The sequence below is a fragment of the Mixophyes fleayi genome, chromosome 3 (assembly GCF_038048845.1).
Source record: "Mixophyes fleayi isolate aMixFle1 chromosome 3, aMixFle1.hap1, whole genome shotgun sequence".
NCBI lineage: Eukaryota > Metazoa > Chordata > Amphibia > Anura > Limnodynastidae > Mixophyes > Mixophyes fleayi.
In genome coordinates, this window is record NC_134404.1 from 122,137,256 (window position 1) to 122,162,334 (window position 25,079).

General features: G+C 41.8%; 1 long non-coding RNA gene across 1 annotated transcript; it reads left to right on the forward strand.

Annotated features, from left to right (window-relative positions):
• Positions 1 to 23,786: 23,786 nt before the first annotated feature.
• On the forward strand, positions 23,787 to 24,365 carry LOC142143978 (uncharacterized). Its single transcript, XR_012689621.1, has 2 exons — positions 23,787 to 23,854; positions 24,166 to 24,365. It is a non-coding gene; the product is annotated as an uncharacterized LOC142143978 (long non-coding RNA).
• The last annotated feature ends 714 nt before the right edge of the window (positions 24,366 to 25,079 follow it).

Here is a 25,079-nt window from a genome sequence, read left to right on the forward strand (position 1 = left end):
CCCGCTGAAATTGTCTCGGATCGTGGGGTACAATTTGTCTCAAAATTCTGGAGGTCCCTTTGTCATCTTCTGGGTATCCGTCTGAAATTCTCTTCCGCATATCATCCCCAGACCAACGGCCAGACAGAAAGGGTCAATCAAGATCTGGAAACGTTTCTCAGGATATTTTCCTCAGCCAACCAGAGTAATTGGGTGGATTTGCTACCCTGGGCAGAATTTGTTCATAACAATTCCTATCACGAATCCACATCAACCACTCCGTTCTCTGTGGTATTTGGAGGCCATCCTCGTATGCCAGAATTTTCAGCCCTCCCTCCCACCCAAGTTCCAGCGGTTAACACTCTTCGACAGGACTTTCTATCCATCTGGTCTCGAGTTCGAAAGGCCCTTCAGAAATCCTCTACTCGCTACAAGCTGGCAGCAGATAAAAAACGCAGAGCTATTCCTCTTTTGAAGGTTGGCGACAAGGTGTGGTTATCTACAAAGAACATTCGTCTTAAAGTGCCCTGCATGAAACTTGCTCCTCGCTACATTGGTCCTTATAGGATCATTCAAGTAATCAGTCCCGTTTGTTTTAAGTTACGGCTACCACCCACTCTACGTATTGCCAATGCCTTTCATATTTCCTTATTTAGACCACTCATCATTAATCGATTCACGGTTCCTGTCACATCTACCACTCCTCTTTCTCTCCAACAAACTGATGAATTCGAGATCAGCCATATTCTGGATTCCAAAAGTTCTAGAGGAACAATCAAGTATTTAGTGGACTGGAAGGGGTACGGTCCCGAAGAGCGCTCCTGGGTACGGGCTGCAGACATCCGTGCTCCTCTTCTGCTGAAAAAATTTCACTCCAAATTTCCGAAGAAACCAGGTCCTAGGTGTTCGGTGCCCACCTCTAAAGGGGGAGGTACTGTCACACGCCGGACTCCCGCTGCCTCCCCGGGAGCCGGCGGGTGTGTCCGCTGATTACGGAGGCCGTCCTCACCAAGACTCTCTTTTTTTTTCACTTACCTGGTCAACGCTGCTGCAGCTCTCCAGCGCTGTCTCTCCCCTTCTTCCGTTCAGCGCTCAGTGGTTCTGCGCATGCGCAGAACCGTCTAACTGTTTTATGTGTTCTCACTGCCCTCTATTGGCTGTCCAATTGGAACTGCACTATATCTACCTCCTCTGACCAGAACTCAATGCTGGTTCTTTCAGTCAGTCCCTGACTTTAAGATTGGAAACAGCTCCTGTGTTTTTGCTATTTCTTCAGCTCCCAAGCTACATCTCTCCGGGGAACTCACCTCAAGGTGGCTACGCTGCTAACATTCCGGTGAAAGCACTTCCAAGTGGCGACACTATCTTTTCCTGCTAACCAGCTCCCTAGTGACTACATCGCTGAACATCCCAGCTATATTTCCTCTCCCAAGTGGCAACGCTGCCAAACTTCCCGGCTAAACACCACTATCAAGTGACAGCACTACTTCTACCTGATTCTACGCTCCGTCTGTTGTGTGCGCTGAGATCTTCTCCAGGGGACCGCGACCTGCAAGTGGAAGCCGCAAAAGCCCATATTCCCTTGCGGGAATCTCTGGTGAACACCTTTAACTTGTTAGACTCCGCGCCCCTCGCTGAAGTAACGTCAATCTCGGCTGAACTATCAGGATCCAGTTGAAGTCTCTCTGGTAACGTGACAGGCAGTTTGGTTTCTGTCTCTCTAGGCCCCGCTCCACTTGTAGAAAATACTAAAAAATTCAGCCGTTATAGACTGTACAATATAAATAGAAATGGACAAAGGCGGTTTGGTTTCTGTCTCTATAGACCCCCCTCCACTTGTAGAAAACAGTAAGAAATTCAGCCGTTATAGACTGTACAATATTAATTGAAATGGACATAGCCAGTTTGGGGTCAGTCTGTGTATGACCCCCTACCCTTATTGAGAAATTGCCAAAATAGCAGCCTTTCAAGATGGTACGTGATATAGAAATGCCCCAAGTCCCTTTCCTATTTGAGGGTAGATTGCACCCTACACTTAAATAGAAAGTTTTAAAAACATGTTATCGTCATCATCTTCAGCTTCATCCTCACCCTCATCAGTGTGTACGTCATCATCACAGACTATCAATTCATCGCCGCTTGAATCCGCCATTAGAGAACAGTCAGTGCTTGGATGTCTTGGATGGTGAAGGCCTTCCTCGTGGAAGATGTAGTTCATTTTTATAAACATCATTTTCTCCACACTTTTTGGAAGTTACCTTCTACGGCGATCACTGACTAGGTTCCCGGCTGGAACACTGGAGGGTGGGCAGCTTATGTATTGCAAAGCAAGTTTGTACATGGGTTTCCAAATGGTCTGCTTTTCTTCCCAGTAAGGAAAGGGACTGTCTGACATTTCCATATCAATTACCTCTTGAAAATAGTCCTCCACCATCCTTTGCATGTTAATACTCGGATTGGATGGAGTTATGGGTAAGGTCACACATTTTTTTTAAAAATCCTTCAAACCAGCCCAGATGTTAAACTGTTCTGGTCTGCCCCCTGGGTCTTCCCTGCTTCTTTTTTGAAAATTTTATTTTTTACGAGCAGCAGCTGCTTGAGAAACTGAAGGAGGACACATCGTCAAGCCAAGGCCCAGTTCAGCGGACTACTTGCTGAGCAATAGCTCCTTGCAAAATTTTATATCTCACTCATTTTGAAGCAAAGACTAAGTGGTAAATGTATTAACCTCCGGTTTTTTTCAACTCCCGCTGCCTTGTAAAGGGAAGTTTCCCTTTACAACTCGCGGGAGTTGAAAAAACCGGAGGTTAATACATTTACCCCCAAATGTAGGTCTTAAACCTTGGATCAAGCACAGTGACCAAAATGTAGTGATCCGAGTTCAAGATTTTAATAACTCGAAGATCATTGTGAAGCGAATTAAGTACTTGATATACAAGGCGAACATACTTTGCGGAAATGCTTGCTTTTATCTCCTCCTTCAGTTTCTCAAGCTGCTTTTCCAATAGTCTAATTAAAGGACTGACTTGGCTCAAGCTAGCTGAGTCTGCACTCACTTCACACGTCACAACTTCAAATGGTTTCAGCACCTTGCACAGCACTGAAAGGTTTCCCCACTGAGCAAGAGTGAAATACATCCCCCCACCTTTCCATATGTCATGGCTTGTGCAATAAGCTTGGATGGCTTTGCGCTGTTCCTCCATACTCTGAAGCATGCACAGGGTGGAATTCCACCTAGTTAACACATCTTGCTTAAGTTGGTGGCAGGGCAAGTTAAACTGTTCTTGGTGCTGCTGCAGTCTCCTACATGCTGTGGCAGAATGCCGGAAATGGCCTTAAATTTTACGGGCCACCGAAAGCATCTCTTGTACCTCACAGTTATTTCTTAGGAAGCTCTGCACCACCAGTTGATGGTGTGAGCAAAACAGGGAATGTAATGGAATTCACCCAGCTGTAATGCTCGCACTATATTGTTGGCGTTATCAGAAATGACATATCCTGGGGAGAGTCCAAGTGGTATAAGCCATGTATCAATCACATCTCTTAGTTTTTGTAACAAATTGTCAGCTGTATGCCCGTTAGTGAAGCCGGTGATACAAAGAGTGGCTTGCCTGTGACAAATGTTACGTAGTGGTGTACATGCTGCTGCTGTTCCTGCTGGTGAAGGCGAATGACCAACCCAGTGGGCTGTCACAGTCATATAGACTTTGGTTTGCCCACTTCCACTTGTCCACATATCTGTGGTTAAGTGGACAGTGGGCAGAATGGCATTTTTCAGCACAATCTCTACATTTTTACACACTTTTTGGTATAGTTGTGGAATAGCTTTACGGGAAAAATGGTGTCGCAATGGAATTCTGTAACGCGGACACAAAACCTCAATTAACTGTGAAAAACCAGCTGCGTTTATTGTGGATATTGGACGCAGATCTAACACTAACATGGTAGCCATGGCGTCTGTGATTCGCTTCGTGACTGCTGTCATATTTGCTTCCCCTAGCAAATGATTGTTTCACAGTTAATTGTTGAAATGTAGGACTGATTTTTTTCTTGGCCTTCTTCTGGGATGACGATTCACCCCCAGCAGCAGCAACAGCAGCAACAGTTGGACTAACGCTTTCTTCAGAGGAATCAATAATAGTGCAGGAGTCATCCAGCCTTACTAAGTGGGATGCAGGGCTAACTCCGAGCGCTACTGAGGACATTGATCATGATGGTGTTGTGGGTGTATTTTGTAGCTGTCGGGATGTCGGTGACCGAAGGGTCCTAGCTGATGATGGAGTGCTTGTAATTTTTTTCGAAGAACTTTCAGCTTTTCCCAACACTTTGCCATGAACTCTCGTCAAATGGCGTAACATAGACGAGGTTCCAAGATGGTTAAGGTCCCTCCCTCGACTGACTGTGGCTTGACATACACTACAAATGGCTATACAACTGTTGTCAAATTTGGGTAGAAATAATTCCACACATAAGAAGTGGATTTTTTTGTTTTATGCCCAGGCATGACAATGGCCTTTTTCTTGTCATGTGCCAGAACTGCTGCCACTGGTGCAGGACTTACACAAACAACCTCATCCTCATCAACATCCTCATTAGCGCCCTCGTCGCCTACACAAATCTCCCCCTCATCCTCTTCTCATTCCACAGTGGCATCCTTAATTTGTGTATCACCGGCTACACTCGGGCTGTTCAGGCACATATCAGCAGAACTGCTGAAAGGGTCCTTTTTTATGAGTACACTAACAGAATGCTCACAATTAGATATACCACTGGTGGATGGACTCTCCACAGGGATTGGTGTCATTTCTGATTCAGAGCATACACTATCCTCTAATGCCTTACTTTTTTCTTGCAGCTCGGCTTTCACACGTAACAGTAGTTGTGACCACTTTTAGACTCCAAATTACTTGGTCTTGCTTGGTTACGAGTGACCGTACAAGAAGAAGGCTCAGTAACATTTTTTTGATCTGCCACTACTAGAGAAAGGCTATGTACTTTTACATAGGTTTTACCAGATGACATACTGGGAACACTACAATCAGGACTGGTGCCAGCACCTGCTTGCTGATTCTGCTCATATGCGGACTGCTTTGAATCCATTTTAATGAGCCCAAAGCAGTTGTATTTCAAAATATTGTATAAATACTGCTGCTAAATATGACTTTTGAAAGCCAGAAATATTAGTGTTTCACACTGGGGAATATGGGACACCCCAAAGCACTTGTAGTGCAAAAAATTATATAGATACTACTGATAAATATCACTTTTGACAGCCAGAAAAATTAGTGTTTCACACTGGGGAATATGGGACACCCCAAAGCACTTGTAGTGAAAAATATTGAAAAAAAAAAAGCCTCCTCTATCCTCCTCTCTTCCTGCTCTAACAATTGCTAATAGAATTGGTAATAATAATAGAATTTAATAGATTAGAATTGAAATAATAATACAAAGAATAAGGTGTACAAATATTGCTCGGTCCCTGCTCTAATACAGCCTGTGACCTAACACTGCTCTCTCCCTCTGTCAAATGGCGATGGATTGCTGTTTAGGCGGGTATTTATGCTTCTCAAATATTGCGAGAACTGAGCTCTGAGATCCGACTACGTCATGATGACGTTTTGCCTCGATTTCGATTCCGAACGGGCGGGAGAGTCTCGGTACTCGGATAGGTGAAGTTCGGGTGGGGTCGGTTATCGGGGAACCGAGCCCACCCATCTCTACTTGCAATAATAATGAACATCATGTAGTTGACAACGACAACCATTATCTTTTCTGTCAAAACCATAATACAACTTAATAGTGAGTAACTAGAGCTGACTTTTCATTAGCAGAAATATTCTCTACAGATCTGGAAATTCATAGGCATGACCATGCTGTCACTGTAAATTTCATGTAATTGTCATGAAATGCATTGCAACCTTGCCCTATATTAGCAACATTTTATTCTGTTTAGAAGCTGAGGCTTTTAGTTTGATGTAGGTGGGTGGGAATGCTAAAATTGCCCTTTCAAAAAATCTGCATCCTGTACTTGCTTTAATGACTTGTTATTTGTATCTTTAATGAAACAATAGGTAGTAGTAGTATTATTGACTAATAGTATTGTCTATTGCCGAGATTCTCTGCAGCAGAACTACAAAGAGCAGTGTCATATGGACTTTTCAGAAGGCTGAAATGTTCTATCAAGGCGACCACAGCTATCTAAAGCAAGAATGCTGTTTCCTGTCACTCCAGAGCATATCTGCTTTCTAAATGCTGCCACCCCCATTCCCTTCATTGTTATGCTGGCTGAGTGCAGTCATCTGGCACTTTCTTTGGTGAAGTGAGCGAGAACTATTGTAGAGATGTGGCCAGTGCCCGTGAAGAGGGCGAAGATGTCCGGCGTTTCTGCGCCCCTGGAGGGGCTGAAGATGTTCCTGATGGCGGTGACCGGCAAGAGGGTGAAGAAAAAAGAGAGAAGTTACTTACCGGTCCGGCGATCCAGCGGCGGTGAGTATGCCTTCTTCCTTTCAGGTCCTGTCCGTGGAGGAAGGATGAGCCAATCGGGGCTCACCTTTCTCCGCTGGCCAATCAGCGGCCGGATACGCGAGCCAATCGCGGCTCGCACCTGGCCATTTGAAAGATTGGCGCCGCGGCGAGCCAATCAGCGCTCGCTGCGGCGCCTGCTGATGATGTCGCGCTGGCGAATATATAAGTCGCCGGGCGGCGCCATTTTGGCAGAACACAGTCGGCGGTGGAGTGAGAAGGATGTCGTGGGACGTCCGGAGCGGTGGAGCAAGATAAGTACAGAGCTACAAGCAACAAGACGCCGGCAGTGGCAGGGAGCCTCCAGAACAGCAAGAAGACCAGTGCCGAACAGGAGAAGAGGAGCCGCCAGCTGGAGGTTCTGGAGGACCCGGAAAAGAAGGAAGACAGCGTGGCAAGCTGAGATTCCTGCCCAGAGCAGGTAATTAGCCTCAGCGTTAAGTCGGGCACTAGGCCCATGGCCACGGTCGGGCAGAAGGCCCGTGGGGACTTTGTGTTAGGGGCACAATGCCCAGGAGCTGAGCAATAGGCCTTTTGTAAGTAGTGGGCCAGAAGGCCATAAAGCTGTTAAAGGGCACAAGGCCCTGTTAGCTAGTTAGGCAGGAAAGGCTCAAAGCCCCCAGGTGTAAAAGAGCACAAGGCCCTTAGTTAGGTAGTGGCCTAGAGGCCATAGGAGAGGCCATAGGGCCTGGTCAGGGAGTAATAAGCCTATCATAGGCTGTAAAGGACACAAGGCCCTAGTTATTAGCCCTTAGGTAAGAAGGCCTGAGTAGGCAGGGGCTAGTACCCCTAGGTAGCAGGGCACAAGGCCCTAGGTAGTGGGCTCAGAGCCCTGAGGTAGAGAGGGGGCTGAGGCCCATAGCCAGAGCACAAGGCTCTGTATGTAGCTGGGCAGAGGCCCATTGTGTGTAGGGCATAAGACCCTCGTGGTGTGTCAGAGGCGTGAGAGCCTTGTGAGTGTAGGCGCGGTCCTGTGTGAGGTGAGCACACGGAGTTAGGAGGTACAGTAGAGCGTAGGCTCCTGTTGGTGCTGTGGCAACCTGCTGGTTGGATAGCAGCAGTGTACTCTGGTAAGTAGCGTACAAAATACTGTATACTGTATTCTGTCTGTGCGGCAAGTATTGTCTGTATTACTGTATCTTTGTGGTGTGCTACATAACCGTTCCAGGGGCAAGACGTCAGGCACCCATTAAAGGTAGGCTCTTGTTTCCTGTGTTTTCCTGTGCTAACCCGTGCTGTGGGGACAAGTGTAGTTACCAGCTTACACATAGTCAGGGAAGAACACACGTAGTTTTCCCGTTCCTTAGGTCCCTGGGGTCACGCTGGTTCCCAGAGGGGGTGACTGAGTGAGTCGGTGGAAGTGCAGCACACCTTGAGGTAGTTCCAGGAGTGGCCTGTGGTTCTGGTTGAGGGTTCCCAAGGCCGGTTCCGTGCAGGTTATCCTGTGGTTCTGGGTGTAAGGACACATGTTCGATACCCGAGTACAGGCAGTCGGGCGGTTCAGTTTCGATCGGCTGTTCCGTGCGGCAGTCGGCCCGCGGGTTAGTGTGCTGTTCCACTGAGCCTCAGCCGGGCCTGGTGCAGCCGGTCCCTAGGGTCTGTGGGTGACCCCATAGTAAGGAGACAGTCTCCTTGGTTAGACCTGGGTGAGGGGGTTAGGAACCGCCCTCTGATATAGTCCTTGAACACCGGCTGGTGTTCCCCGTAGTGGTTAATGATGAGCAGTTCTCGTTAGTGCACCATACCTAGTTAGTCATAGTTGTTTGACTTAGTTGCGTTGCTGACCATTAGAGTGTTGTTAGGGTCAGGTCGCTGTTGTAGTCAGTTTAGCGTTTGTGGGTGCATACCTTTAGTCTCACTGTTAGCGCAGAGGGAGGCTGTGTGTTCCTTGTTATCCGCAGGTAACGGGGAGGTGCAGGAGAGCAGGATCGGAAGTGGGAGTGTCCCGGTGAGTATCACGCTCGATTCCCCCTTTCGGTTAGGCCCTCACCGGGAAGTGTGCCAGGTACTTGAGGCGGGACTGTTCCTGGTCTCAAGTGCCTGTAGTCCCCCGCTCCTTAGCAAGAGCAAAGCTAAGAGGCGGCAAGTGAGCTTGGACTGAGAGTGTCTTTGTTCAGTGCCGTATTCTCGGACAGCCCTTTCCTGGTAGGCACGGCCGTAATCTTTGTCTCTTTCTTAGAGGGACGTGGTTGGAGGTGACAAGGGTTGCAGTTGCTGGTCTGCCTGGGATCGAACAGCGGCTGGGACATCGGAAGCGGACTGGAGGTGGCCATCGTTTACAAAGTTAGTTCTTCTGTGTGCGTTTGCCCTGTTACCCCCCAGGCGCTACACTATCACAACACCAGAAAAGCTGATTCCTGTACAATGCTGTTAATTCCAGATCAATGCATTTGGAGGAAAATATTATTTTGATAGAGGATGAAATCCTATATTGAAAACACATATCACACATTGTTTCACAGCATTATTCCATAAAATCTCACATTAAAACCTACAATGTTTTGAAATGCTATTTTTTCCTAATTGAAGAATGTCCTAATATATTTCTTTTGATGCCATTTTAAGAAAATATATTTGATTGAGGGAAATTTTCAGGACTGTGTTTAGTTAATACACAGTATAGAAATGGACAGACATCTTATGATATATTGAAGAGAATCAGGATGCAATAAAATAGACATATGAAATATACTCCAACTTCTGCAGATGATTTGACTCACCTTTACAATATCCTGGAAGAAGAGAAATATCATCTATTGCAATATCACTGCGATAGTCTTCACCTCTGATCCCCTCAATAAAAATCTGTGAACACAGAACAACATTAAGGGCTAAACATGTTGTAAAGGATTCATCAGCCGATAAAGGACATACATCCCAATAAGAGTATGCCTGCAGGATGCCAGCACCTCCTAAATATGTATGTGTATTTCATGAACCCGTAAAATCCAAAACATAGCAAAGGAGAAGGGTTTTGTAAGAAGTTGCTCATTTGTTTGCACAACATAGGACAATCAACAGATGAACATTCATCTACTGACCTCAAATGGAACTACTCAGTCTCTGTTATAAGGTAGACTATCTACATTTTGCAGAACCTAATTCTTTAACAGCAACTTTCAATTCTTGTCAAAAGTTTTGTTAGCCAAAAGACATATCTGTCATGGGACAAAATTGACCTACTTGTAAGGAGGTTGGTATTACCTGGATGATGTCACTGTCTGGCAGGAAAATCTCGTTTAAACGCCACATGTCCCCAGCATTGCCTTGTAGGGATATAACGTTTTTCAAACCGTCCTCTCTCAAAACGCTGATTCGCAGCTCCATGTTCTCTGCAGCTCCATACATGTGATACCAGAAACGTAAACAGTGGTCTCCAGTGAAACAATTCTCAGGACTCTCCAATCTTGCCATATCTCCCTCATTTGATGATTGACCATCAATATACAGGTAGTAACCAGCTGAAATATTAATTATTTATATATGTATATATGTTTATATATAGTGTATGTTTCTTGAACAATTTTAGTAGATTTCTAGGAGAGGACTGCAATTTTTATTTTTCAAATACTATTTGCAGAGCACACTGTGTATATTTATTTACATGCATAAATGCACTGCTATGAAAGTCTCTGTATTTACCTCCTGTTGTGTGGTCATAGGAGGGTCCAGTAAAATCAGATGGTGTTGCATCTTTGCCGCGTATCCAGTCCATGTTATCATTCACTGACTGCTTCCATTTACACAGATTCACATCAAAAGAGCAATCCAAACAACTTTGTACTGCACAAAAACAAGTAAATATTGTTACTGAATGATTTAAGAAAATTAGAATCTGAATGTCTTAAAAGAACACAATTCTTTACATTTGGAATAATTCAAGTTTATATATCAACAAAATCATTCAAAGAGAACATTTTATACAAAAAGACTATATTTTAATATGGGAGCAGCACTTGAATTTTACAGTCATTTCTCTTCCTCATTCTCAAGGTTAGCTTTTCCCAAAGCTGTAGACAATAGATACTTATTATTACCACAAATTTCTACATAGTGAATTATGTAAAAAATATAATAATGTGAAACCAAGCTGTTGTATAAGTCTCTTTTAAATGTACAGTGGTCCCGCCTACACTGTGACTTCAAAATCAATAAAACAAAAAATAGCATAAAAGCTTTTTGTCATCATCATCACCATTTATTTATATACCGCCACCAATAGCAGTGCTGTACAGGGAATATTTGTCATTCACATCAATCCTGCCCTATTGGAGCTTTCAGTCTAATTTCCCTATCACACACACACACACACACTCTCACACACACACACACACACACACACACACGTGTTAATTTTATCAGCCAATTAACCTACTAGTATGTTTTTAGTAGGGATGTGCACCGGCGACTTTTGAGGTCTCGTGTTTTGTGTTTTGGATCCGGATTTTCGTTATTTTTGGGGTTCGGATTTGTCTCGCAAAACACTTGACGAAAGGTCTCGGTTCGGATTTAAGGTTTTGGATTCGGATTTTTTTTGAAAAAAACATAAAAAGTTTAAAAATCAAGTTTTTGGGCTTATTTTCACTCCTAGGCTATTATTAACCTCAATAACATTCAATAACAAGCATTTCCACTAATTTACAGTGTATTCTGAACACCTCACAATATAGTTATTAGTCCAAAACGTTGCAACAATGTATCTTTCTGGACTGCGTAGAGGAGTGGGTCACCACAATATATATTAAAAACCCTAAACTTTTATCATTCGCACCAATAAATGTACCTGGACTGCGTAGAGGAGTGGGTCACCACAATATATATTAAAAACCCTGAACTTTTATGAATCGCACCAATAAATGTACCTGGACTGCGTAGAGGAGTGGGTCACCACAATATCTTAAAAACCCTGAACTTTTATGAATCGCACCAATAAATGTACCTGGACTGCGTAGAGGAGTGGGTCACCACAATATATATTAAAAACCCTGAACTTTTATGATTCGCACCAATAAATGTACCTGGACTGCGTAGAGGAGTGGGTCACCACAATATCTTAAAAAAACTGAACTTTTATGAATCGCACCAATAAATGTACCTGGACTGCGTAGAGGAGTGGGTCACCACAATATATTAAAAACCCTGAACTTTTATGAATCGCACCAATAAATGTACCTGGACTGCGTAGAGGAGTGGGTCACCACAATATATTAAAAACCCTGAACTTTTATGAATCGCACCAATAAATGTACCTGGACTGCGTAGAGGAGTGGGTCACCACAATATATATTAAAAACCCTGAACTTTTATGATTCGCACCAATAAATGTACCTGGACTGCGTAGAGGAGTGGGTCACCACAATATCTTAAAAACCCTGAACTTTTATGAATCGCACCAATAAATGTACCTGGACTGCGTAGAGGAGTGGGTCACCACAATATATTAAAAACCCTGAACTTTTATGAATCGCACCAATAAATGTACCTGGACTGCGTAGAGGAGTGGGTCACCACAATATATATTAAAAACCCTGAACTTTTATGATTCGCACCAATAAATGTACCTGGACTGCGTAGAGGAGTGGGTCACCACAATATATTAAAAACCCTGAACTTTTATGAATCGCACCAATAAATGTACCTGGACTGCGTAGAGGAGTGGGTCACCACAATATATATTAAAAACCCTGAACTTTTATGATTCGCACCAATAAATGTACCTGGACTGCGTAGAGGAGTGGGTCACCACAATATATATTAAAAACCCTGAACTTTTATGAATCGCACCAATAAATGTACCTGGACTGCGTAGAGGAGTGGGTCACCACAATATATATTAAAAACCCTGAACTTTTATGATTCGCACCAATAAATGTACCTGGACTGCGTAGAGGAGTGGGTCACCACAATATATATTAAAAACCCTGAACTTTTATGATTCGCACCAATAAATGTACCTGGACTGCGTAGAGGAGTGGGTCACCACAATATATATTAAAAACCCTGAACTTTTATGAATCGCACCAATAAATGTAGCTGGACTGCGTAGAGGAGTGGGTCACCACAATATATATTAAAAACCCTGAACTTTTATGAATCGCACCAATAAATGTACCTGGACTGCGTAGAGGAGTGGGTCACCACAATATCTTAAAAACCCTGAACTTTTATGAATCGCACCAATAAATGTACCTGGACTGCGTAGAGGAGTGGGTCACCACAATATATTAAAAACCCTGAACTTTTATGAATCGCACCAATAAATGTACCTGGACTGCGTAGAGGAGTGGGTCACCACAATATATATTAAAAACCCTGAACTTTTATGATTCGCACCAATAAATGTACCTGGACTGCGTAGAGGAGTGGGTCACCACAATATATATTAAAAACCCTGAACTTTTATGATTCGCACCAATAAATGTACCTGGACTGCGTAGAGGAGTGGGTCACCACAATATCTTAAAAACCCAGAACTTTTATGAATCGCACCAATAAATGTACCTGGACTGCGTAGAGGAGTGGGTCACCACAAGATATATTAAAAACCCTGAACTTTTATGAATCGCACCAATAAATGTACCTGGACTGCGTAGAGGAGTGGGTCACCACAATATCTTAAAAACCCTGAACTTTTATGAATCGCACCAATAAATGTACCTGGACTGCGTAGAGGAGTGGGTCACCACAATATATATTAAAAACCCTGAACTTTTATGATTCGCACCAATAAATGTACCTGGACTGCGTAGAGGAGTGGGTCACCACAATATCTTAAAAACCCTGAACTTTTATGAATCGCACCAATAAATGTACCTGGACTGCGTAGAGGAGTGGGTCACCACAATATATATTAAAAACCCTGAACTTTTATGATTCGCACCAATAAATGTACCTGGACTGCGTAGAGGAGTGGGTCACCACAATATATATTAAAAACCCTGAACTTTTATGAATCGCACCAATAAATGTACCTGGACTGCGTAGAGGAGTGGGTCACCACAATATCTTAAAAACCCTGAACTTTTATGAATCGCACCAATAAATGTACCTGGACTGCGTAGAGGAGTGGGTCACCACAATATATATTAAAAACCCTGAACTTTTATGATTCGCACCAATAAATGTACCTGGACTGCGTAGAGGAGTGGGTCACCACAATATATATTAAAAACCCTGAACTTTTATGATTCGCACCAATAAATGTACCTGGACTGCGTAGAGGAGTGGGTCACCACAATATCTTAAAAACCCAGAACTTTTATGAATCGCACCAATAAATGTACCTGGACTGCGTAGAGGAGTGGGTCACCACAAGATATATTAAAAACCCTGAACTTTTATGAATCGCACCAATAAATGTACCTGGACTGCGTAGAGGAGTGGGTCACCACAATATCTTAAAAACCCTGAACTTTTATGAATCGCACCAATAAATGTACCTGGACTGCGTAGAGGAGTGGGTCACCACAATATATATTAAAAACCCTGAACTTTTATGATTCGCACCAATAAATGTACCTGGACTGCGTAGAGGAGTGGGTCACCACAATATCTTAAAAACCCTGAACTTTTATGAATCGCACCAATAAATGTACCTGGACTGCGTAGAGGAGTGGGTCACCACAATATATATTAAAAACCCTGAACTTTTATGATTCGCACCAATAAATGTACCTGGACTGCGTAGAGGAGTGGGTCACCACAATATATATTAAAAACCCTGAACTTTTATGAATCGCACCAATAAATGTACCTGGACTGCGTAGAGGAGTGGGTCACCACAATATCTTAAAAACCCTGAACTTTTATGAATCGCACCAATAAATGTACCTGGACTGCGTAGAGGAGTGGGTCACCACAATATATATTAAAAACCCTGAACTTTTATGATTCGCACCAATAAATGTACCTGGACTGCCTAGAGCAGTGGGCACTGGGCACCACAATAAAATATATAAAAAACCTTCAACAGGTCTGCATTACACTACACATACGGCTGCTCCTCCATCCTCTCCATCATATACATGTTGGAGTTTTAGCGTGTGACAACCTCTTGTTTTTGATAATGTCAGTGCATTTTGAATATTTTTCAATTTGCCCCACACCACTGAATGTACTTTATCTATGATACGCATCTATCTATCTTGACTGCGTAGTGTGGTGGCCCCGGTACACAATTTGGTACCGAGGCCACAATATAATTAAAAAACCCTCCACGTGTCAGAATTCCACCAAAAAAGGGTATGGACTGCGTAGTGTGGTGGCCCCGGTACACAATTTCGTACCGAGGCCACAATATAATTAAAAAATTGGGCATCAACTGTCACCGTTGTTTAATATCTGATACACCTAAATATGGACTGCACAGTGGAGTGGCCCCGGTAGTAAATTTGGTGCCGGGGCCACAATACCTCCTCCAACTTCCAAGTGTAGTGTTTATAAAGACAGACAGCGTCGAAGTGTTATTAGTTGACTTTCTTAACCCTAAAATTGTCCCTGTTGCAAATATTCGTGCAATGGACAGTTACTTTTTTATTGAAAGACTCAAGCTTTCAAGTGTAGTGTTTATAAAATATAAACAACAATACAGTAGTTTTAGAGCACGTCAATACCTCTTGTTTTAAATTATGACACGGCATTTTACTTTTGGTTTAATTTCTTGAATTTTTTTAAATTTGGTTTTACTTTTTGAACATGGCAAACGACTGTTGATTGGTCATATAATGCAAAAAAAAAAGGTCCAAGATGGAATTGTCCTTGGGCCCTCACACCCACCCTTATGTTGTTGAAATAGGACATGCACACTTTAACAAACCAATCATTTCAGCGACAGGGCCTACCAAACAACTTTGGCTGAAATGATTGGTTTGTTTGGGCCCCCACACCAAAAAAGCTATTCATCTCTCCCTGTACAGACTAAACAGGCTCTACTGAGGCAAGATGTCGTCCTCATCCTCAACCTCTGATTCCTCTCCCCCTACAGTGTGTACTTCCTCCTCATCACACATTATCAATTCGTCCCCGCTGGACTCCACAACCACAGGTCCCTCTGTAGTATCTGGAGGGCAGTGCTGTACTTCATTGAGGAATTGATTATTCATTTTTATAAACATCATTTTTTCAACGTTCTGAGGAAGCAACCTCCTTCGCCGCTCACTGACCAGGTTCCCCGCTGCACTAAAAACTCTTTCCGAGTACACACTGGAGGGAGGACAACTCAGTTAAAAAATAGAGCCAGTTTGTACAGGGGCTTCCAAACTGCCTTTTGGAGTTCTACCACGTCACTACCTCTAGTTAATTTAGATTGCAAGGCTTGTAAATATAAATACTTTGAAGATAAAAAAAGCAGGCTGCACAGACTGAGGAGCAAGAAAGTGAAATTAAATGGACCACATTACTTTGGTGGCTATCTATGCCCCCCCCCCCCCCCCCGCCCTACACTTGTAGTTGAATATAAATAAAGCAGCCTGCATAGACTGTAGAACTAGAAATTCAAATATACAAAGAAATGGACAAAGGCAGTTTGGTATCTGTCTGCATCAGATTCCCTCTCCACTAGGAGTAAAACAGAAAACTTTTCAGCCGTTATATAATCTAGAATATAAATAGAAATTGAGAAAGGCAATTTGGTATCTGTCTGCATCATAATCATCAACATCCTCCTCAGCGCCAGCTACATCAATATCCTCCTCCCAGTGTACAACATTCACACCTTCATTAGCCAAATCTGTAACTGGACTGTGGGTGATCCTTCCAGCATATGCAGAGGGCGTGCTGCAAATGCTGGATGGAGTCACCTCTTCCCGTACAGTGATGGGAAGGTCAGGGTTCACAACCAACAACACCCTTGGACTCGCCTTGGGGATTTGTGATGTCATCTGTTTAGAAGGCAGAGTTCTTTGCTGTTTTGTTGTTGTTGCTGACAGCATAACTCTCTTAAATTTTTTGTAGGGGGGGGAAGGAGGGCTTAGATCCTTGGGTGAAGCTGGACCACTAGTCATGAACACGGGCCAGGGCCTAAGCCGTTCCTTGCCACTACGTGTCGTAATTGGCATATTGCCAACTTTACGTTTCTCCTCAGATGATTTTAAGTTTCTCTTTTTGCTGTTTTTTGAGAACTTGGGCTTTTTGGATTTTACATGCCCTGTACTAGGAGATTGGGCATCGTGCTTGCCAGACGACGTTGATGGCATTTCATCGTCTATGTCATGACTAGTGGCAGCAGCTTCAGCATTAGGAGGAAGTGGGTCTTGATCTTTCCCTACTTTATCCTCCAAATTTTTGGTCTCCATTATATGTAGCACAAGATACTGCAGAATGTGTGAACTTGGTAATATTGCAGTACCAATGGACTTATACTGCTGGATTGGTTTTGCAAATTTGGTTATAATTATTATATATTTTTTTTTTTTTTTAAATTTTTTTTTTTTTTTTACTTTTTTTTTATTTTTTAAAAACTTGGGAATAATGGGGAAATAACTATGCCCTTAGAAGCACAGAGCACAGGACACAGCACCACTGGACTGAACAGGACACGGCACAGGACCCAGCAGCACTACGGAACTCAGCAGGACAGAGCACAGGACACAGCACCACTGGACTGATACTGCAGAATGTGTGAACTTTGTAATATTGCAGTACCAATGGACTTATACTGCTGGATTGGTTTTGCAAATTTGGTTATAATTATATATATATTTTTTTTAATTTTTAATTGTAATTTTTTTTTTACTTTTTTTTTATTTTTTAAAAACTTGGGAATAATGGGGAAATAACTATGCCCTTAGAAGCACAGAGCACAGGGCACAGCACCACTGGACTGAACAGGACACGGCACAGGACCCAGCAGCACTACGGAACTCAGCAGGACAGAGCACAGGACACAGCACCACTGGACTGATACTGCAGAATGTGTGAACTTTGTAATATTGCAGTACCACTGGACTTTTACTGCTGAATGTGTGAACTTGGTAATATTGCAGTACCAATGGGCTTATACTGCAGGATTGGTTGTGCAAATTTTGTGGTAATTAAAAAAAATTAAATTAGTTTTTGGTATTTTTTTAAATAACTTTTTTTTATTTTTTTAAACACAGGGGAATATTGGGGAAATAACTATGCCCTTAGAAGCACAGAGCACAGGACACAGCACCACTGGACTGAACAGGACACAGCACTGGACCCAGCAGCACCACTGACCTCAGAAGGACAGAGCACAGCACACAGCACCACTGGACTGATACTGCAGAACACAGCACAGCACAGCACAGAACTAAACAGCACAGCACAGAACTAAACAGCACAGCACGAGATCTACCAGGACAGAGGACCACCTAACACACCCTCCCTCTACCCTGATCAATGCCCGAGTGAAGATGGCGGCGACTAGCGGGGAATTTATAGGATCCGAGTATCGCGAGATCCGACAACGGGATTATGAGTCAGAGCCTCAGTTTCAGATTTGAATTTGGCGCCAATACCCGGATCTGTCTCGGATCCGACTCGGATCGGCAACGTTCGGGTGGGCTCGGATTTCATAAATCCGAGTGCGCTCATCCCTAGTTTTTAGAGTGTGGGAGGAAACTGGACCACCCAGAGGACACCCACGGGAAGAATATACAAACTTCACACAGATAAGACCCTTGTCGGGCAAATCATACATTTTAAAATAAATGTTTCTTAAAATATTTGATATTAGCTTTAATATTTGAGCAGTGTGCATCTGCCCTATATGAAAAGCATATGTCATGTAGCAAATACTGTATTTGCCTTGGTAAGACTCATCATAGGTTTTTGCTAGAACTGACACGCAATATTTGACAGAGCTGTACAAAATAATGCACCAATATTAGATGACTACTGTGCTATTATCTTCCACTTTAATGCTATCAAGTCTATGCTTAAACGTGTAATCTTTTCTAGATAATGAGCAATAGCAAAATTAAAATAAATAATTTATCTGTTACTGTAGGTGTTGATGTGGTCGTTGTTGGTGTTGAGCTAGTAATACCTGTTAAATGTAAAGGGAAATTTATCTAAAATTAACTTCAAAGTAATTTATTTAAAAACTTTAACAAAAGAATTAAATAGACAACCAGTGTTTCAAACATTGCCCAAAATGTCATTGGACAAAGTTACCGACACATCTGATAATTAAAGTATAGTGTCAGACTTAGATATGAATGGTAAAGCAGGGGTCCAGAATAAATAGCGGGAAGGGGCACAGCCAGTCTGAATAGAGCAGGGTTAGTGCTTTTTTAGTCCACCCTCCAAAATCCTCCCTACCCCTCCATTGCATTTGAGTTTGCTACGTGCAATGAGCTTAGTAGAATAACACATCTCCTGTACTTGGCCACTCTATCTGATTTTACCTGTTTGTGAGATATCATGTGACGGAATGCAGACTGCTTTATACACAAATAAGAAAGGACAGGTGCAATTTATTTCTCTGTAACTATTAACAAAATTACACCTATGTTATGTTTGGAGAAAATGGTAGGTTTCTCCAAAATCAATACAAAAAGAATGGAGCAAGTAATGGCATATACTGGTACAAATAAAACTGAATTAAAAATTAACTTTATACATCAATCCAAAAGTAGACATTTACCAGAAGTGAATCGAGTTTTTCATCAGTACCCATCATTCTAAAAAATTGCAATTCTATTCCTAAACTAGCATTTATTGTGGAATTTATATAGTATTGTCCCACTTTGTTTGAACAGGTGACTTTTCAGCTTAGGTCTTTGATCTGTGTGATCATTATCTGAAACATTTTCTGATCTGCTGACTAATGCAACCTATGTTCTGGGGAACAGAAAGGCAGCGATTTGAATAGCCCTGCAATATTTCATATAATTGTATTTGTCTCTTTTGTTTTCTCCCGTTGGAAGGAATTTTTGGTCATTTCCTAATTTTTTCCTTCTATCTATATAAGACCATCTGTATGCTATCCATTACATGTGGATCGTACCATTTTTCCACCTTATATATTATATACCTCTTATTATGATAGGGGATAACAGGATTGGATTATTTTGGTATATTGATTGATCCCTGCTATTCATGCTGGGTCCACTATCCGTGGTACAATTTTAATACACTTCGGTGTTTCCTTATTTTCACATTTAATTTCCTTTTTCTCTTTTATATTTCACTTTTTACCACGAGGGTATTAGTAGTTTCAATAGTGATATGTATTTAGATCATACCATTAATAAAGGCATTTGCCCTAACACATAAACAGTATCTGTTTACTCAGTTTGGAGATAACATTTTAAGATTACACCATTAATAAAGGCATTTGCCCTAAACATATGATATCATATTTTGGATAGGAGTGCTCTAGCAATCCATTGCTTTTCTTTTTCTCCTTTTTTATGTTACTTGCCATAGTAATGAAGCTTATGTAGTTGACACCCATAACCCTGATCTTATCTGTCAAAACCATAATATAACTTGATACTGAGTAATTAGGTTTAGCAAGATTCTCATTGGCAGAGATATTTTCTACAGATCATGCTGTCACTGCAAATTTTATTTCTAATAACTGTCATGATATGGATTGCAACATTTCCCTAAACTAGCAGTGTAAATGATTAACCTGTCAGAGCCTGACAGGAAGAGGGGTCATGGGTTACGCATGCTGAAAAGTTCTTATTCTCTGTTCTGTATTCTAGTTATGCAAGTCATGCAGAGTAAATCATACTTACCTACTTTCTTCAGCTCTCTTCCGGGAGCCAGCCAGTGGAGGGGGGCGTGAGGGGGCGGGGCGGCCAAAATCGCGTCATTTCGGCCCCGCCCCCTGTGACGTCATGACGCAAATTGCGTCATTTGACAGCGGGGGGCGGGGCTAAACGCCGCGATTCATCGGGAATCGCGGCGTTTGGGATCTAATTCTGCCCACTTCACTAGGAAGTGGGCAGAATTCGGGAGATTGCCACACTCGCCCGGGAGTCCGGGAGACTCTCGCAAAATGCGGGAGTCTCCCGGACATTCCGGGAGAGTTGGCAAGTATGGAGTAAATACTGCCCTCATATGACATATGAATACTGGCATCTATGCTTTTGCAAGAGTTGAAATTATAGTTACTAGGAAAATACAATCTAAGAGCTGATATAGGCATTATTAACTTCTGTTATTTTCCACTTTATTGAAGCCTGATTTAGTTATGGTACATTCACAGTAAGCCAAAAGTAAAACAACTAACTCACCTGACACTGTGGGTTTCACTGAGGTGGTAGTGGTTGTTGTGTCTGCTGCCACACAGGTCTTAACTCCATTTTGGACCGTACATATTTCATTGGGAGCACAGGATTGTTGCATGCAGTTTACCTGGTTGTTTCCTGTACACGTACAGTAACTTTCACATTCCCCTTCCCAGAACATTTCATTTTTCTATAAAATAAAGGTATAATATGATGTGTTATTGTTATTGTTGATATTGTTAACAACTTATGTTTATACTGTACCATACACTTCATCCTGAGATTTTCAAATTCAGATCAATTAGTTTTGTTATAAATAACATTCTATCTGTAAGGCATTATAATTTCCAATCTTTAAATCTATATTTAGATCTAGAACATAAGTTTGAAAACTGACCTGAAAGTACTTTCCATCATAAAAGCATCCACAATCATTAAGTGACACACAAGTGTTTCCACTGAGCACAAAGTCAATATTACATTCACATCCATCAGTACACGGCTTATTGCAGTTGTTTGGTGCATTCTGGTCCAGACATGTTGCTGGGCAGGCACTGCTGCATACATTGTAGTGACTGTTAGCAGGACACGGGATGGCTGTGTAAGAAACAAAAAAAACAAGTATATAGTAAATGAAAATTGGAAAAAGAAAAAAAACATGTAATTACACACAAACATACATGATCAAAATTAGAGCACAAAAAATTATTTATAAGATGTGGGCAATTAGAGAAAAAGTAGTTTTTATTATATATTTACAATTTATTAGTGCCAAGAAACTATTAATATTATAAATTTATGTATCTTACTTCCTCCCTTATTTTCAAGGTGAACAAAAATATCACTAAAATATTATCAACAGAGAGCAACAATTTACCCATCAACTCATGCACAACGGTAAACCCCTTACTGTACTGGACATAACTAAGCAATAACTTCAAAGTGAAGCTGTCCTCCATAAATAAATAGTATTCATATATAGATGTAATTACTAAATTTCCTTAAGTAATGTTTGTGATTTGTACACAACATAATATATTAGCATAATCTATTATTTTCTGAAGACATGTAAACACTGGAGTGTACTTACGACAGAAAGAAGAGTTGCGCCAAATTATGGTAACTCCTGCTCTTTGACAGGCATCAGCATAGGCTTCTATTGCTTTACACAAAGTATCATCACCAAGCACACACAGATCAAACACACAACTGCCAAAGAAGCGGTTTGGGTTGATTACTGAATGACATTTCTGGAAAGGTCCATCTGTATCTGTTAGCAAACCACAGAAGGCATCACTTCCATAGAGTTCCTCTTTCTCTGGAGGACATAGTGGTGTAGGAGGTGAAGGTTCAGGGACAGTTATGCTACATAATTGATCATCATCTTCCACCTTCCAGCTGTGTCCTAGTTGATTAGAGTTTTGTGCCATCTGTCCATTGGGCATCAAGAAGTCATCATTTTGGATACCATTTAAGTTTCCACACATTCCACAAGTTTCATTGAAATAAGTAGTTGGAACATTCACATCCACGGTATGATCAGTGTCATAAGAGACTGTGAGATGGAAATCTGTCACTAGAACAACATATCTACCACTTATTGTCACTTCCAGGGATCCATTGACCAAGCTTACTGGAAGATTACTCCAAATATCATTGACCTAATAAAATGCAAATGCATGGACTATGTTAGATCAAAGATACTCAACAATAAACATTTTCATTATAACAGAGATTTTAGAATGTTCTCTTAAACTTACCAAAACACGACTGGGCTCATTTTCAACAATTGTTATTCTGTACTCATAAACTTCTACTATAACTTTCTGTATCCAAGATACTCTTGAATTCCCACGGTGCTCGTTCTTTGCTTCAATGTTAAAGTAGGGAAGATAAGTAGAATTGGTGCAAAGCTTGGACAGAGTATAGGTGCATATTCCCATAAAGTCATATGCTTCTTTATCAAACGTGATGTAGTGAGGGTCACCCCAGACTATGCAGTTACCAAAAGTGAACCCATAACAGTCAGGAACTCCATTCATTATACCACAAAATGTGCCAGATAGACATGAAGTGGAATTGCAGACTAAACTGCTTCCTGCTGAGGGGCATATGCATTTTGTAGAGCAAGTGTCATCAGTCCAGAATTCAGAGCCTACAGGATAATGTTTACCATTTTCCCAACATCCACACTGACTGCTTGAAACACACTTGTTATCATAGAGAAAAAATCCTGGGTTACAGACACATCCCTCTGTACACGGAAGATTACAGTTGGATGGTGATCCAGGATTGACACATGTTGCTGGACATGCTGTACCACATTGCTCATAATGACTGTCTGATGGACACTTCAGGGCTGTAAACAAGGTAATAAATGGATTTTAAAAGAAGGGTAATTAGCACAACATGATTAAATATTGCTGAGAAGTATACAGGAATCTAATTTAACTTAAAAAAAATGTTTCAGACATCGAATAAAGGCCCAGTATTATTATAACAGAGCTTATAATTAGGATCTTCCTATTACATATTAACGATTTACTGCTGGTCTAATAATAAATATATTATGGAGATAAGAGGAAAAATGAGGCATGTTTAATTAGAGACACACACAGAAAAAATCCCCTAGCACACCGCTGTGAACCAGTAAAAAAGTTTCTTTTCTATTTCCACATAACGTGCAGGAGCCTCAGTTTCACACATTTGTAAATAGATGATAAGCAAAGAGTTCCCAATAATGTTTAATTAGAGTAGCAAATACGTGTATACTGAGCTACTAATTTAATTCTTGTTCATTGCACGCATCAATACAAATTAGGGGTGTGCACCGGCCACTTTTAGTGTTTTGGGTTTTGGGTTTTGGGTTCTGATTAGCTTGAGGTTTTGGGTTCTGATTTGTTTTGCCAAAACACCTGACGAAAGGTTTTGGTTCTGATTTAGGGTTTTGGGTTCTGATTTATTTTTAAAAAAGCATAAAAAGTGCTAAAATCCAGTTTTTTTTGTTTTTTTTTCACTCCTACGCTATTATTAACCTCAATAACATTCAATAACAATCATTTCCACAAATTTCCAGTCTATTCAGAACACCTCACACCTCACAATATTGTTTTTAGTCCAAAACGTTGCACCGAGGTAGCTAGAATGTCTAAGCTAAGCGACGCAAGTGGGCGGCACAAACACGTGGCCCATCGTAGGTGGCTGTGTAGGCTTGAATGGCATTTTTCTGCTCCTCCATCCTCTGCAGCATATAGAGGGTGGAGTTCTAGCGCGTCATTACCTCTTGTTTTCGATGATAACAGGGCATTTTAATTATTTTTTTCTTTGGCAGCAACACTGAACGTAGTTTAATATCTGATACGCAGCTATCTGGACTGCGTAGGGGAGAGACCCTGGTACCCAATTTGGTACTGGGGCCACAATACCTCCTCCACCTGGTCTGAATTCCACTGCACAGATGGCTGCTCCTCCATCCTCTGCAGCATATAGAGGGTGGAGTTCTAGCGCGTCATTACCTCTTGTTTTCGATGATGACAGGGCATTTTAATTATTTTTTTCTTTGGCAGCAACACTGAACGTAGTTTAATATCTGATACGCAGCTATCTGGACTGCGTAGTGGAGTGGCCCCGGTACCCAATTTGGTACCGGGGCCACAATACCTCCTCCAACTGGTCTGAATTCCACTGCATAGATGGCTGCTCCTCCATCCTCTGCAGCATATAGAGGGTGGAGTTCTAGCGCGTCATTACCTCTTGTTTTCGATGATGACAGGGCATTTTAATTATTTTTTTCTTTGGCAGCAACACTGAATGTAGTTTAATATCTGATACGCAGCTATCTGGACTGCGTAGTGGAGTGGCCCCGGTACCCAATTTGGTACCGGGGCCACAATACCTTCTCCAACTGGTCTGAATTCAGGTGCAAGCCGCATATCAATGTCCGCCACAAGTCAGTGACTCAAAGTTCCCCTTTAGCTCATATAAATTTTGACTAAGTAAATTCTCAATATTGGTTCTGTGGATTTTCAAAGTGTCAATTTTATGTACACTGAGTCACTGTACCCAAATACCCTTTGTACAACTAGTATTGGTTAAGCGTACACTCTGGGCATATTTCATCACAGTAAGAGTCATCTTGACCACAAAGGGTGGCTGATGTACACAAGTAACATAGGAACAATAACTTCAAATAGAGACAAGCTCTACTTTTGCAGTGTATAAATACAAGTGCACTGCCCATCATATGATATATTAATAGTATCTTAATTACATATATTATTTACATTTCTAAATGAGCATGATAATTTTATGTTCCACTTACGACAGAAGGTATCATTTCTCCAAGGATTTATTGTAACTCCATGAGACTGA